The 16,453-nt window shown below is 38.0% G+C and overlaps 1 long non-coding RNA gene across 1 annotated transcript in view; it reads right to left on the reverse strand.

The window, feature by feature from the left end:
- The window catches only part of LOC145513007 (uncharacterized), a 59,656-nt gene extending 43,516 nt beyond the window's left edge, over nucleotides 1-16,140 (reverse strand). Inside the window, exons 1-3 of the long non-coding RNA XR_014059031.1 lie at nucleotides 16,084-16,140; nucleotides 13,769-13,862; nucleotides 9,974-10,056 (exon numbers count right to left, since the gene is read on the reverse strand). This is a non-coding gene — a long non-coding RNA (uncharacterized LOC145513007). The remainder of the gene's footprint in view (nucleotides 1-9,973; nucleotides 10,057-13,768; nucleotides 13,863-16,083) is intronic.
- Between the last annotated feature and the right edge of the window lie 313 nt (nucleotides 16,141-16,453).

Below are 16,453 nucleotides of genomic sequence, written 5' to 3' on the forward strand. Positions count from 1 at the left end.
AGAAGTCACCAGCAATGCGGAAGACCTGGGTTTGGTCCCTAGGTTGGGAAGAACCCCTGGAGGAGGGCATGGCAACCCACTCCAGTATTCTTGCCTGGAGAATCCCACGGACAGAGGAGCCTGGCGGGCTATAGTCTATGGGGTCACAAAGAGTCGGACATGTCTGAGCAGCTACGCACACTCACACATGCAAGGAAAGCTCCTAGCACACAGTACCGGGCACATAGCAGCACTCAAAAAAAGTTACCTATTGTTTTATCTACTTTATCATCTTATTAGTAAAGTTTCTGGTACTAAAATTCCCAGATTAACAGCTAAAAGAGCCATAGGACAGGCTCTTGAGCATCATCTTTCCTGGAGCTTAGACACACATATGATGTCCAGGTTCCCCTTTTGCTGTAGGAATGTCTGTTTTCACACACTTTTGGAACAATGTTCCTCATCCTTTTGTCAATCCCAAACTAGTCCAAGAACCAGAGGTAGAACCACCAGTTGAAAAATATGGGGAGACACGTTCTCAACTCAATATAGCAGTAGAACTTTCTCACAAGTAGGACTATCTGAATATGAGACAGACTGCCTCTAGGGGAGTGAACCACCTATTATAGGAAAAGTTCAGCTGAATAAATATTTGCTGGAAATACTCGGAAATAATTCAGGCATCATACACAGGAATTGAACTGGAAGACCTTAGAGAACTTGACTAATCCTAGGCTTCAGTGCCATCTCTTTTTTAATTCTTAGCTCTTCATTGCAGAAAAATAATATGATAACATTGAAAAGCATCCCAAACAATCATTTTAGCTGAGACATGCTTTAGGAACAGCATTTTGCAAAGCAAAAGATCCCAATACTGTTATCTTTGGCTAATAGAAAAGAATTTCTAGTAAACACACTGACACCTATAAAAGTCACAGTTGAAGATTGAAAGAAAATTCTGCTTAGTAAATTCTTATTTTAGAAAGCATTCACTCAATTGCTTATCTATGTGTACCTTGAGCTGAATAAAGTTCAGGAGTCAAATGTAGTGTAAAATATGCCTGCTTTCTATCTTTTGTGATAGCACACGTTCTGGCTTTGAAATGTGTCTTTTATCTTTTGGGAAAGATAAAATCTTTCATCCTAATCAGAGCACTTATTATTTGTCTAATCTTTGTCCAGGTCTTTGGCAGGAAGATTCTAAAAACCTTGAAATTTCTTGAGTGACAGGAGTGTCTTTGTTATGCTAATAAGGTGGCTGGCTAATTCGTGGGTGCTCAAATAGCTGCAGAATGGTTCTGGTCAGCAGAAGGACCAACCAGGTGATTAAAGGGCAGTGACCTCTGGCCAGACCAACCGCTAGAAAAAAGAGAAAGCACTGAGTTCAAGCACAAGGTCAAGGATTTAATCAAACATGCCGAAGTAATAAAACCACAATAAAACCCTGGCCACCAAAGCTCGGCAGAGCTTCCTAGTTGGTAAACATGTTGATATGCCAGGACAGTGACAGAGCCTGACTCCACAGGAAGAGGGCATGGAAGTTCTGCATTCAAGACCCTCCCAGACCTCCCTATGTGTATCCTTTACAATAAAGTTATAATTGTAAGTATAGTGTTTTCCTGAGTTCTGGGAGTCATTCTAGTGAATTATCAAACCTGAGAGGGTCTTGGGAGCTCTCAAATTTATAGCCAATTGGTCAGAAGTGCAGCCTAGAAGCACCCAAGCTGTGGCTGGTATCCAAAGTAAGCACTGTCTTCTGAAAGACATATTCCATGTGTTTAAGCTCCTTTAAAAACACAGAGCAGACCTAAAAATGTATCCACAGTTTACCAGTGGGTCATCCCAGGACAAGTGAAAAGTACAATATTCATTTGGGGAAAGGAGAGGAATTGAGGGCTTATTTCTCTTTCAGAAATGTTACGAGGCAGATACAGGCCAGTTGTTTTCTTAATTCAAACAAGAAGAGAATGTACTGATATTAACATAGGAATAATTGCTTGACTGTCAAGGAGATAAAAAAAGAATGGAATCGATAGAAGCTGTGCCTAGAACAAAATAGGCAAGTCTGCCTTTCTCTTGGTTATCAACTTTTTAGTGAAAGTGAAAGTCACTCGGTCATGTCCGGTCCTTTGTGACCCCAAGGACTGTAGCCCGCCAGGCTCCTCTGCTCTGTCAGTGGAATTATCTCTTCTCCAGGGGACCTTCCTGACCCAGGGATGGAACTGGGGTCTCCTGCATTGCAGGCAGATTCTTTACCAGCTGAGCTACCAGGGAAGCCCATCAACTTTTTAGGAGTTTGGTAAAGTTCTAACATCACATTATCCAGTTTTTGCAGAAACATCATGTCAAAGAACTCTTAAGTTGGCTTTTTACTTATCTGAATTTAAATTAAAGTCATCTCTACCCTCTTAAATAATGCTGCATATCTGAGGTTTCATAAAATTTGAATCTAGGCATTAATCTGTTCAAAGTCACATAATAAAGCAACTGACTTACTAGGTGCCTCTCCAGTTCTGTGCTTCTTAACTTTAGTTTATGTTTAATTTTTAACCTTTTTTATTGTGATATATTTCACGTATACAGAAAACTGCACTATTCAGATTTTCTAATTTTTGTGTGTGTGTTCATTTCAGTAAGTTGCATTATTCTAGAAATTTGTTTATTTATTCTTATATTATTGGCATTAAGATGTTCATGAGATCCACATATTAACTTTTTTATATCTATGGGATTTGAAATAATGCTCTCTCTCTTTCACATCTGGCATTGGTTACTTGTGCATTCTCTCATTTTTTTTTTAATCAGCCCGCATAGGGGTATCAAATATTATTAATTTTAATAACTTAATATCATCTAATTAACTCTTTTATTTCCTTTCTTCTACTTCCTTTGAGTTTACGTTGACTTTTTTTCTACTTCATGCATTAGATACTTAGTTCATTGATTATCAGTCTTTCTTCTTTTTTATAAGCATTTAAAGTTGAAGTAATCCCTTTAGGCATAGCTTTAACTACATACCATGAGCAAATTTTGAATGTAAAATTTTAATTTTCAGTTAGCTCAAAACATTTTTCTCCAAATGTTACAGCATATTTTTTTCTTAATGCTTTTGGGCACCAACGTTTTCTGATAATTAAATCAATACTTTAGGGAGAAACTCAACCATGAAGTAAGTACCACAGGCCCTTGGCAAAACTGTGAAGTAAAATAGATATATCTGTAGACCTTTCAGACCTTTCACCTTTTCTATTTTTTTTTTTTTCATTTTTGTCTTTTCTTGTGATGAGAACTCTTAGGATTTACTCTCTGAACAATTTTCCTATATGTCCTACAACAGTGGTAACTATAGTCATCATCTTGTACATTACATCCCTAGAACTTATTTATCTTGTAACTGTAAGTTTTTACCTTTGACGCCCTTCCTTCAATTTCCCCTCCCCCCACTTCTCGCCTATGATAACCACAAATCTGACTCTTTTTTTAATGAGAAAAGCATTTCTAATTTCAACTGAGATATCTGCTTTAACCCATGGTCAATAAACCCATGGGTAAAATAGAAGTGTATTTCTTAATTTTTACATATGTAAGTTACATTTTTGTAATTGATTTCCAACTTAAGTATATTAACTCTGAAAACATACTGTGAATTATTAAAATCCTTTAAACTTTATTGAGACTTGCTTGGAGATCCATTAATGCAAGAGATTTATTGTAAATAGTAAATGAGTACAAACGTTTCCTGTGTGGTTTAAAAGTATAAGCATTCTATAATTATGGAGTATCTTACCTTGATTTTCATTTTAAAAAGAATTAATCAAATATCTTATATTCTTATGATAGTTTGCCTGTTTTTCCAAGCACTCACAGAAGGAAAAATGTTAAAATTACCCACTATGATTTTAGATTTCTTGTTCTAGCTCTGAAATTTTTCCCTTATACATTTTGAGGCTGTGTTTTTGGTTGCATATAAATTTAGAACTGTGATTTTTTTTTTTAGTGATCCAAAAATCTTATCATTTTGAGTTATATCTTTAGTGGGGTTTTTTACTATCTAATTGTATAGTTTTTTTTACTGGGCTACCCTAGAGTTCATGGTAAATATACAGTTGAAGTGAAGTGAAGTGAAAGTCACTCAGCCGTATCCGACTCTTTGTGACCCCATGGACTGTAACCTGCCAGGCTCCCCTGTCCATGGAATTTTCCAGGTCAGAACACTGGAGTGGGTAGCTGTTCCCTTCTCCAAGGGATCTACCCAACCCAGGGATCGAACTCATGTCTCCTGCGTTACAGGCAAATTCTATACCGACTGAGCCACCAGAGAATCCCAAGAATACTGGAGTAGGTAGCCTATCCCTTCTCCAGGGCATCTTCCCAACCCAAGAATCAAACCAGGGTCTCCTGCATTGCAGGCAGATTCTTTACCAACTGAGCTACCAGGATTTAATGATTATTATTCATGGATTTCATATTTGTGATTTTGCCTATTCACTAAAATTCATTTGTAACCACAATACTTGTGGCACCTTCACAGTTATTCACAGACATGCACAAAATGATGAAAATTTTGATTCATCCAATATGTACGTTCCTGACTGCATTAGAATAAGCTGATGCTCTCCTTTCTTATTTCAGTTTCATGGTGTAACCAAACGTCCTTTTCATGGTCTATTTAATGACACATTTTTCACATTTTATACTTTTTTGGTGAATTCTATGTTTGAAATGGCCCCCAATTATAGTCCTGAAATGCTATCTACTATTTCTAAGTTAAAAGGGCTGTGGTGTGCTTTACAGGAAAAATATATATATGTGTGTATTCAGAAATGAATTATAATGCTGTCAGTTGTGAGTTCAATGTCATTGAATCAACCATATAGATTAAATAGCATATCTTTAAATAAGAAACACACATCAAACAAGGTTATCTATTGATGAGTTGATGTAAGTTTTGGCCAGAGTTTTGCAGAAACCTAATTTCCTGGAAAATCCCATGGATGGAAGAGCCTGATAGGCTGTAGTCCATGGGGTTGCTAAGAGTTGGACATGACTGAGCGACTTCACTTTCACTTTTCACTTAAATGCGTTGGAGAAGGAAATGGCAACCCACTCCAGTGTTCTTGCCTGGAGAATCCCAGGGACGGGGGAGCCTGGTGGGATGCCGTCTATGGGGTCGCACAGGGTCAGACACGACTGAAGCTACTAAGCAGCAGCAGCAATCCTGTATTTACACTAAGAGCGATGATTCAGTATTTGGTAATTCAGTATTCATGGAGAGTTTATAGAACACAACTACTATAAATAACAATAACCTACTGTGCTTAACTTTTCACCGTCTACTTGGAATTACTATTTATCACTTCATTTGGAATCTAGAAACTTTGCCACCATATAGGTCCTTTACCTTCTCTCCTTTATCTTATAATTTTCATAAGTAGTGTATCTACATACACTGAAAATCCTACTAGACAATGTTACAGTTTTTATTTTCAGTCATGCACATCTCATATTAAAAATTTAAAGGGGAAAAGCCAGTTTATTACATTTGTCCACGTATTTACCATTTCTGTTGCTCTTCCTTCTATCATGAATTTCTAATTACTCTGGTATCATTTCTCTTCCACCTGTGAAATTTATTTTAGCACTTACTTTAGTGCAGGTATATTGGCAATTAATTATTTTAGTTTTCCTCCAACTGAGAATGTCCCTTTTTCATCTTTATTCCAAAAAATTATTAATATCATTTTTGCTAGATCTAGAACTCTGGGCCTTTGAGCACCTTAAAAATGTTATTCCGTTGCTTTCTGGCCTCCACAGCTTCTGAACAGAAATATGTAGTCATTCAAATTATTGCTCCTTTACAAGTGATGTCTATTTTTCTGATTGGTTCAGTATATTTTTCTTCACCGTGGTTTTTAGCACTCTGATTATGATATGTGTCTATGTGTGGATTTCTCTGAGTTTATCTGGTTTGATGTTTGTGGATGTTCTTGAGTTTGTAACTTTACATCTTTTACCAAGTTTAGGAAGCTGTCAGTCATTATTTCTTCAGACACATTTTTTTTTCACACTATTTTCTCTTTCAGAAACTCCAGTGACATAGTGTTAGACCTTTTGATGTGTCTTACAAGGTAATTTTATTTCACAATCTTCTCCCTTCCATTTCTCCATTTGGATATGTTCTATTTACCTGTCTTCAAGTATTCTGGCTATTTCCTCTAGTCATCTCTACCTGATATTGAAGATACTAAGTAAACATTTTATTTTAGTTATCATGCTTTTCGTTCTAAAACTTCCACTTTGGTTCTTTTCTTAGCATCTATTTCTTTGTTGAAACTTTTCATTTGCTTCAAGGAATATCCACCCTTACTTCTTGGAGAATGGTTTCTCTAATAATTTCAACATCTGGATCATCTCGAAGAAAATGCTTGCTAATTTTCTTCCCCCTTGTATGTTGTTTTAATTTTTCTGCTACTTTGTATGTTAAATAATTTTAAATTGTATCCTGAACATTTTGAATGTTATATCAAGAGACTCTCACTCCTGTTTAAATCATAGAGAGTATTTATTCATTTGTTTGCTTATTTGTTAGCTTATTATTCCTTAATAGACAGTAGACCCAATTAGGACCAGGTCACAAATTTTGACCTATCATCTTTTTCACAATAGTAAAAAATGTTTATCAGTTTTCACAGTCAATAGCCAAATAAAAAAATAAGATAGTTACAATTGCAAGCCAAGTGGAAAAATGATTAACCTAACAATACAAAATAATTGCATACAATTTGGGAGGTTAAGTAGACTGATGTTGTAAGTGAAGGTGCATATATACACATGTTTTCATCTACCCAGCCAGTCAATGTCTTTTGGTTGGTGCATTTAATCCATTTATATTTAAAGTAATTATCAATATGTATGATCCTATTACCATTTTCTTAATTGTTTTGGGTTCATTTTTGTAGGTCTTTCCCTTCTCTTGTGTTTCCTGCCTAGAGAAGTTTCTTTAGCATTTGTTATAATGTTGGTTTGGTGGCACTGAATTCTCTTAACTTTTGCTTGTCTGGAAAGCTTTTGATTTCTTCATCAAATCTAAATGAGAGTCTTGCTGGGTAGTGTATTCTTGGTTGTAGGTTCTTTTGTTTAATCACTTTAAATATACCATGCCATTCCCTTCTGGCTTGTAAAATTTCTGTTCAGAAATCCGCTGATAACCTTATGGGAGTTCCCTTGTATGTTATTTGTCATCTTTCCCTTGTTACTTTTAATATTTTATCTTTGTCTTTAATTTTGTCAGTTTGATTACTATGTATCTCAGTGTGTTCCTCCTTGGGTTTTTCCTGCCTGGGATTCTCTGTGCGTCCTGGACTTGGTTGACTATTTCCCTTCCCACATTAGGGAAGTTTTCAGCTATTATCTCTTCAAATATTTTCTTGGGTCCTTCCTTTCTCTCTTTTTCTTCTGGGATCCTCTAATATGAATGTTGGTGTGATTGACATTGTCCCAGCAGTCTCTTAGGCTGTCTTCTTCTCTTTTTTTTTCCATTCTTTTTTCTATATTACCAATCTGGGAAGCCTTCACAACAGTAGGAGTACTTCTTTGGTATTGTTGTTCTCCAGTTTGTATGTCACCCACTTGGTGGATATGGGATTCGATTTTAGCGTGATTGCACCCCTCCTACCACCACGTTGCAGCTTCTCCTTTGTCTTTGAGTACGGGGTATCTTTTTTGGGTCAGCCCCAGCATCTTCCTATTGATGGCTGTTCAACAGCTAGTTGTGACTTCCGTGCTCTCACAGCAGGATATGAGCACACATCCTTCTACTCTGCCATCTTGAACCAATCTCTCTTGACCTACATTTTGTGGTCTGTGGTTTCAATATCTGTTCTGTTTACAAACTTTTTGCAGTGTTATTCAGATATATTCTGTGTGAGTGTCACCCAGGGGCCGGTTGGGGACCTGGGTGGTCAACTACCCTCAAAGTTCAGTCCTCAAAGTAGTCGGTTTGCTATTGGAATTAGATCCACACATGTGCAGCTTAGAGACTGAGGCCATATGCCCATCCACAGCAATTTCACGGGATCCCTTCCTCAATCTTCCTCCTCTCCACTGTTTTCACACTCTCTGCCAGGACTCCTCTTCCTGCCGTTTGGCTGGAAACCCAGGGCTTTCATCTCTCTAATGTGCTATGCACTTCTCACAATAGGGTCCATCTCTTGAGAACAAAGAGAGAAAAAGTAGTGGGGAATATCCCCACTTTTCAGACAACAGTTATGTTTAGAAAGAAGGATTCATCTTCCTCAGAATTTTAGATGTCTGCCTGGTCACTGCTGTTACCATCATCCCCTGATAGATTTCACTTTCAAAACTAAGGAGAGAAGGAGAAAAATACAGGAAATTTTCCCCATTCTCTGACTAATAGGGGCTTCTCTTCTTAATCCTCTGTCAAGAAAAGAAGGGTTTTTCCTGGAGCTCTTTTTTTCTTTCTGTTCAGTGAGCAGTTCCAGAATTCTAGTCCCTTTGAACTAACACAGAATATGATAGAATGGCAGGAAAATCACCAATAGATCAACCACACATCAAGTTCAAGGTTTTTTCCAATCGGCCCGATACCATTTACTTTTCAGAGTCTTCAGAGAGTTGCTCCATCTATTCTGTCCAGGGCTTTTAGTTATATTCAGTGGGAGAAACAGGATGGAGTGTGTTTACTTCATCTTAATTGAAACTTGAAATGTTTTTATATATTTCTATATCCTATATAGATTATGCCAGACTCTTTCATTCACTTAGCTTACTATTCCATTTAATTTATATTATCATGCAGATCTTATTTATACACGTTATTACCTGCTGTACTTATTAACCTGCAACTGATCAATATTTAGTTTCTAAATTTTTACTGCTATAAAAGTGTTGTAGTGAATACCCTTGTACCTGTTTCCTCATGTCTGTGTGTGAGAGTGTTTTTAGAACATATGCCTAGAAGTGTCACTGTAGAGAGAAAAAGTTACATCTTATATTTTATGAAATACTCTCTAAAGCAGTTGTGTCATTTAACATTTCTTCATTCCTTCCCCACATCCTTGTAAGTAAATAGTGTTATTAGATTTGTAAAATGTTTTCCACTCTGATGGATGTGAAATAATGTCTTATGATTATTTTATTTTGCATTTCTCTTGTAAATTATTTTCTGACTGCAAAAGCACATATGTACTATGAAAGTAACATATGCTAATATAGAAAAATAGGGGAGACCTAGAAAAGTATGAATAAGACACTTTATGTAATATACCAGACTATTATAACTGATTATTTCATAGTGATCAAAGAACTTTTAGCCTTAGTGCAATATTTCAATTTTTTACAAAAAATATATTCTTGCATTTCTTATAATTAAGAATTAAATTTTAAAAATTATGATTCTTATTGGAATATTTATTTCCATATTATATGTTAGTATGTTTTATGTTTATGTTATATGTTATTACATAGCTATGAGTAGACTACATTTGAAATTTAAAATCTTGATTGTTTCTTACTAATTATGTCATAATGATTTTTTCATTAAAAAAAATCCTCTGTGAACATCTTTAATGGTTGCACAAAGGCCCATTCATATAAGTATGTTATAATTTACTAAATCATTCACCCCTTATGGGAGTTAGTTTCAGTGTTTCCTTTGAAGGAAAAATAACATGTCATGGGACATATTTGTCAACCAGTAATACACCAAAGCATTTTACAACTATAGGGAAATTCTGTGTTTTAACTTCTTTTCTTAATTTTTTTCTAATTTCTTTTTTATGTTTTTCAGAGAGAAATTTCATAAAACAGTCCTTTAATTTGTCTAAAATATAGTTTCACTATAGTGGAAAATGTGTGTGTATGTGTGTGTGTGTGTGTTTGTATGAGAGAAACAGAGACAGAGGCTGTGAGGAGGACAACCTTCTCTACCCCAGGCATTCTTAGGCAAGACAACAAAAGTCATTGGCTGCAATACCTGCATTTAGTCCACTCACTCCATCCTGCAAGAATGTGGAGGAAACTGAAGCTCCAGTCTTGCCCAGAAAAATTAATCCATGCCTAAAAAACACAGCATACTCAGCCCATTTTACAATGAGACATTTTAGATCCCTTGAGAAATGCTGGTATTAAATGACTGAACTCGAAATATCATTTTATACTGTGTATGTCAAAAAAAAAACCCACTAGCTTTTTGCTCCCAGGAAATACATTTTTTGAAATTTTCAAATTATATGAAAATCAAACACATAACATGTAGTCAGAAAAAACAATTCATAATTCTAAAAGCTAGTGTTAAAAATTGAACATAGACCCACTTTTCAAAGATAAAAATAATTTGTAAGTTCACTAATGAGAATCCCATTTACAATATTACTTCCAGTTTTTCTATATACATATCTTAAAGTTATTGAGATAATAGTATGTAGATAATTTTTATCTTGCTTTTTTACTTAACTTTTAATGTGAGTATTTTACCTACCATTCATCACTCCCCATAGCATTATTTTTAATAGCTGCATAATATACTATACTTTACTATTTGCCTTTAGTTATCTGGAGAGTTCCTATGAGGCAGGCACTAATATTATCCCCACTTTACAGATAAGATTGTTGCCCAAAGCCTGGTATTTCAGAGATGAAAACAATGATCTTTCTTGCTAACTGGGATTTCCATAGAAAATGAGAGCCCAAATAATCAGTGTTTTAAAACCTCAGTTACCTTGTTTTAGCTGAGCTGGTGTCCATTTCCATGAAATAGAAGTGATAACAGCAGTGGAGTGAGAATTGGCTTTAGTGAGCATCAGAAACAATTGCTGCCTGAAATCAGAATTGTCCCTTCCTAAATTGCACCTGCCCAGCCCAAGGCAAAAGATATGAGGCTGGAGCTTGTAGGTTATTGACTTTGGAAAGAAAAAGAAAGGTCCTGCCAGATCTGACATCTAACTCCTCAGCTAAACTTTGCCAGTCTAAATAATTCAGGCAAAATTAGATTTTTATTTTTACCCAAACTTTGCAAAAGAGCTACCTTGTAATCTTCAATATTTTCAAGATAATTGGCAAACATTCTACTTCATTTATTTGGAAAAGGCTGAATTTTATCAAAATGTGATTACTGTTAAGTGACCATTTGCTCTATGCACAGAAATAGAGAGTAAGAATGCTGTAACTAGGTCTCATTCCTTAAGAAACTATCACACATAACTTTAGGCACTAATATTTTAACATTTTACTCTGGAAAATGTAAAACATCTACTAAACTATATAGAATAAAGTGTGGGTCAGCAAATTGTGCTCCATAGGCCAGATTTGGCACGCCACCTGTTTTTGCCAAGTTTTATTGGAACACAGCAATGTTCATTCATGTACACATTGTCTATGGCTGCCTTCGTACTGCAAAGGCAGAGTTGGGTGGCTGCAACAGAGACCATGTGTCCTGAAAACCTAAATTACCTGCTCTCTGGCCCTTTAAAAAGTGTACTGACCTTTGATCTAGTGAACCCCCATATACCCATCACTCAGCTTCAGCAGTTATCAATTCATGAGAAGTATTCACTAACAGTGAGCTTTATTGTTTCAAGTCTCCATTTGTGCCTCTTATAAGGCATTCAATAATTTATACCACATAAATATCACCAGCTAAAAACAGTTGCAACCAGAGGCATAACCACTACATCAAGCACATGTTTAGATAGCAGCCTTGGGATTGCTGTCATTTCTTCTCCCCTCTTTGACTGTGTCACTCTGGATTTGCTATTGAGGGAAAGAGAGGGTAACAGAGGTCAAAGCTGAGATGGCACACAGGGTACTTCAGAAAGGCATGTAAGCAGTGTAGAAGTGAAGTAAGAATAGAATCCGATGAGGAAATCTCCAGAACCCTCTCTCCCTCACCTCAAGCCCAGGAGCCTGCCCAGCACACACTGCCAGACCTGATTTCAAGAATTTCTTGTATGGAAACTTGGTTTAGGCTGTGGCATGTGGAGAAAGAACACAGAACCCGCAGCCAAGTGCTGGGCTCCGCCGCTAGCTTATTGCAGTGTTGGAATGTCTTACACCAGTCTCAGTCAGGTAAGTCCATGGTAGACTCAATTTGCTCAGAAATCAAAGAGCATCATCCCTGCCTTTCACCACCCCAGCTCTCAAAATTCTAAAGATCAGATTGGGGGGACATGCCTAAATGTACTTTGCAGAGCACCATAGTTCACCTACATGGTGGATATGAGGAATAACTTGTAGAAATTATCCAAATGGCACTCAAGAATTGAGTGAAATGAACAAAAGAGACAATAGAGGGAAAAGTCCTTCCTTTGTTTTCCCCTTATCTTTTCACTTTTTTAGATGTGCTTTCAGATGTATTCGTTTATTTTCTCTTCAGAACCTGCCTTTAAGGTATATAGGCAATTTATCTAAACACACATCTCATAGATGAGAAATATGAGGCATTGGGAAGTAAAGACATTCCTCAGGGCCACACGGAGATGACAGTGCTCACAGCACAGGTGCTCTGAGCTAACCAGCAGGACTCAGGTGTCTAATTCTAACAGGTTCCATCTCTGTCTCCTTGAACAAATTTCTTAACCTTTTGAAAAGTTGTTGCTGAACCACGAAAGACGCCAGGATTCTTGGCCTCCGGAGGAGAAGAATACAATCTGGGGCCAGAGATGAGGCTTGATCGCCCAGAGCTTTTGTGTAATAAAGTTTTGTTAAAGTATAAAAGAGATAGAGAAAGCTTCTGACATAGACATCAGAAGGGGGCAGAAAAGCTGCTGCTGTTAAGTCGCTTCAGTCGTGTCCGACTCTGTGCGACCCCATAGACGGCAGCCCACCAGGCTCCGCCGTCCCCGGGATTCTCCAGGCAAGAATACTGGAGTGGGTTGCCATTTCCTTCTCCAGTGCATGAAAGGGAAAAGTGAAAGTGAAGTCCCTCAGTTGTGTCTGACTCTTAGCAACCCCATGGACTGCAGCCTACCAGGCTCCTCCGTCCATGGGATTTTCCAGGCAAGAGTACTGGAGTGGGGTGCCACTGCCTTCTCCGGCAGAAAGGATAAACCCCCCCCACCGTTAGTCTTCAGCCGGATACTATATAGCTATTAGCAGTCTGCTAATTGGAGAAAGGAAATGTCTCAAAACTCAGAGACTGGCACCAGGCCCCTCACCTGCAACATGCATTTTGAGATAACATTGGCACAAGGTGAGTCATCCCGGGCCACAAAACTATTGACATGAATCTTGAAGAAAGGCAGATTCCCATACAAATATATAGTTTTATTAACATAGATTAGGAGAACTCATACATTAGAATGTATGAGTATAACATACTGGTTCTGCCTTTAGGTGGAACCAACTTGAAGACAGAGTCTGGGGTACATGCATAGTACATTAACATAGCTTAAGACAAACATTTCCATAAGAAAAATGCATTGGTTAGCTCAAGGTTTGAGAAAAGTTAAGTTCAGGTGGAGCCAGGTGTCATTATGGCGACATGGAGTTTTAAGAGAAACCTCTTTTTAAATTTGTATAAAGAAGGGGGGAAAATTTGTAACACTAGTTTGTTTCTTCCTGCTGCTTAAGAGAGAGAGAGAAAATGTCTGACACTTGCAGCCTACTTCCTTCGTTTGGAGACCCCTGGCCTTCCTGCCTGTTACCCTCTCACCTTTTTTACCTCTTTTTCCTCCTTTGTAAAACACGAGTAATACTTAATGAGTACTTAACATTTGCTTTTCCCCTAATGTGTATACTGGGAAGAAAAAAGCTCAACATGATTTTTGCTTACTTGTTTGGAGCTTTTTCTAGGAGAGGTATGCAAGAGTGGGAGAAAAGCAGAGTTCTGTCCTCACTCTGGGTGAGTGAGTCAGCGTAGGCTCTCACTGTGAATGGAAGAAAAGGATAAATATTCAGCATTTGAGAGATTCTCTGGTTCTGTTCTCAGACACAAATTTCAAAACAGCAGCTCTAAATGATAACATTACTTAGGCTAAGCTATTAGCTTTGACTTTTGGAAACTTAATCTTCAACCAAAACTTAAGCTAGATGACTTTTAGGTTTCCTAAGTGAGGTGATATTTCCCCCAAAAGTTACTAAAGTACTAGGGATTCAAAGATATCCATGCCCACAGGCCGCTGACCACTGCACCTCCCCAGCCATGCTACCCTCCTTTTGGGAAGCAGAAATTCTACAGGTTCTACCATGACGACACCCAGTGCCAGCAGAGGCAGGCAGACACGCAACAGCTGTGACACAAAATGAGCAGGGCTGCAGCCTGGCACATAACTGGCTAAGCACACAAACCATCAATATCATTCCCATCAACCTTTACAGAGTCACGCCTCTGCATTCCATTTGCTGTGGTGAGATTTTCTCCTCTTCAGCCTATTATCCTAGCATTCATCTGTCCTGTCAACACATCATAAATTGTTTATAATGCATCGCTCCAGCACAGCGCTGAAGTAATGAGAATAAATAGATCCTGATAGACATATTGCAACCCACCAAGATTGAACCGTTAAACAGCTCATGAATATTTAGGAGGTGTTGACGTGCTTCTCACTTCATACGGTATCTGGGAAATTTTGCCACATATGAGCATCTGATGTTTGGGGAAGCATGGTAAATCAATGAATAGACTGAGGTGGGAATAAATGTGTTCTAAGCTCTGTCACTAACTGGAATAACTGGTTGTGAGGTTTTTTAAGCAAGTCCCTTACCGTCTGGGTTTTGATCTGCTTATCTGAATGTACTTGTAAGTTCTCTCTGAGGCCTGAAATCCTAATTCTAGAGGAAAGAGGTGTCTCTCGTACGTCACTTCAGTCCTCTCAGCCTCATCTGACTCAGGGCCACTTGTTCCAGCCTTGACCAGCACTGCAGTGACCAGCTCAGATTAACTCAGCATTAGCCTCATATGAATACAACCTGACAGTGCCCTGCCTCAGGGCACCACCTCTATCCTCTTGTCCTGGGACTTCTCCCGTTTGACACTGAAGTATGAATGTCCATGCTGCACACTCTGAAAGGATGAGGGCGTTGAAGCCCTGTAGGTCAAGTGTTTGACCAATGGGAGATGGGATCTGACAGAAACTCTTCTCCCTTGTTGAACCAAATGGACTCTTCTAAAAAGCATGTTTTTATTTGGCCTTGCGGAAGATGACCCCATGCTCTAGAGGGATAGGTTACACTTACCAAGTGGTGGCCAGCTAACCAAGGCACCCCCACATTGGCCTTCCCCCCTGTGCCTCACTTTCCTGTCACTCACTCCTGCTCCCTAGAATTTTATTCCCTAATAAAGAGATAGCACATGAGCTTTGCCTCAGGCCTTGCTTTCTGGGGAAACTAAGCTAAGACACTGGGAATATTTTTAGGCATTGTGCAATTTATAGTCCAATAGAAACACCCAAAGTTCTACACTTGATTTGTGACTGTTTTTAGAAAGCAGAGTATCTCTGGGCAATTATTTTTGCCTATCTTCCTTTGTATCCTCCTACCTAGAGGAAGAAATAAAATTTTCTTCAGAAATTATCTTTAAGTGAGGCAAGAAAACAATAAGACATAAACCTTCCCATCACTGAAACTTCTGAGTGGGAGAAAGCAGCCAACATTCTTTTTATTCAGGACTGACTTGCTTAACTTGAACCCAACAAGACAACTCTTACAACTGGCTCCCTGAGACTTTGCTTGCCTTTACCATCACCATTCCCTGCCCCAGTATCTAGAGTTTTTATATTGGATTTGTCCTGAAAATAATTCTTCCTAAAATCTTTATACATTTCTCTGTGGCCTCACTAGGGCCCTGGTCACAAAAAAATAAAATACAAGCTCCAAGAACAGAAAACTGAATTCTAAGATTCTATACAAAATGATCCATGTTAATATACATATCAGGTTATTCTCTTGGGCCCTGAGGACAATCTCCAAGTTTGCACAGTCACATGTGGGTACTTTGTTGCTATTGTCAACTGACCTAGTTTCTGCTTTCTCCTGTCCCAACTCCCATCTTCTTCTGTTATAAACCTTCATTCCCTGCACAGGTGTGGGTATATGACCTTAACCTCCCCCTTAGGTTAGTACCTTAATTTACCCCTTTTAGTAACTTACCTCTTAGCACCTTAACCTACCCCTCAAGCCAGGAATTTGTCCAGGGATCTGGCCCAATACAGGTTGAGCAGGTGCTTTGGCTGTTTTTTTTTTTTTTTTTCCTTAACAGAACTTACAAGGAAGATTCCTTTGCCGTTGATAGAAGCCTCAGAGATGTGATCCCAGAGTTTCCAGTAGTGTTGAATGCCGCTAAATGGAGAAAAGTTTTCTGGCATAGAAAACAATGAAGCCAAGATAGAATAAACAAAGAGATGGACAGAGGGAGACAAAGTCTTAGAATCAAGTCCCCAGGTCCAGTTTCTGAGTTTCAAATATTCCTGCAGCTCATTTTTATTCTCTGAGATGCCGCAGTATCTTGTTGCTAAATCCC

Source organism: Giraffa tippelskirchi, chromosome 7 (genome assembly GCF_054371585.1).
Source record: "Giraffa tippelskirchi isolate mGirTip1 chromosome 7, T2T-mGirTip1v1.2.pri, whole genome shotgun sequence".
NCBI classification, from domain to species: Eukaryota; Metazoa; Chordata; class Mammalia; order Artiodactyla; family Giraffidae; genus Giraffa; species Giraffa tippelskirchi.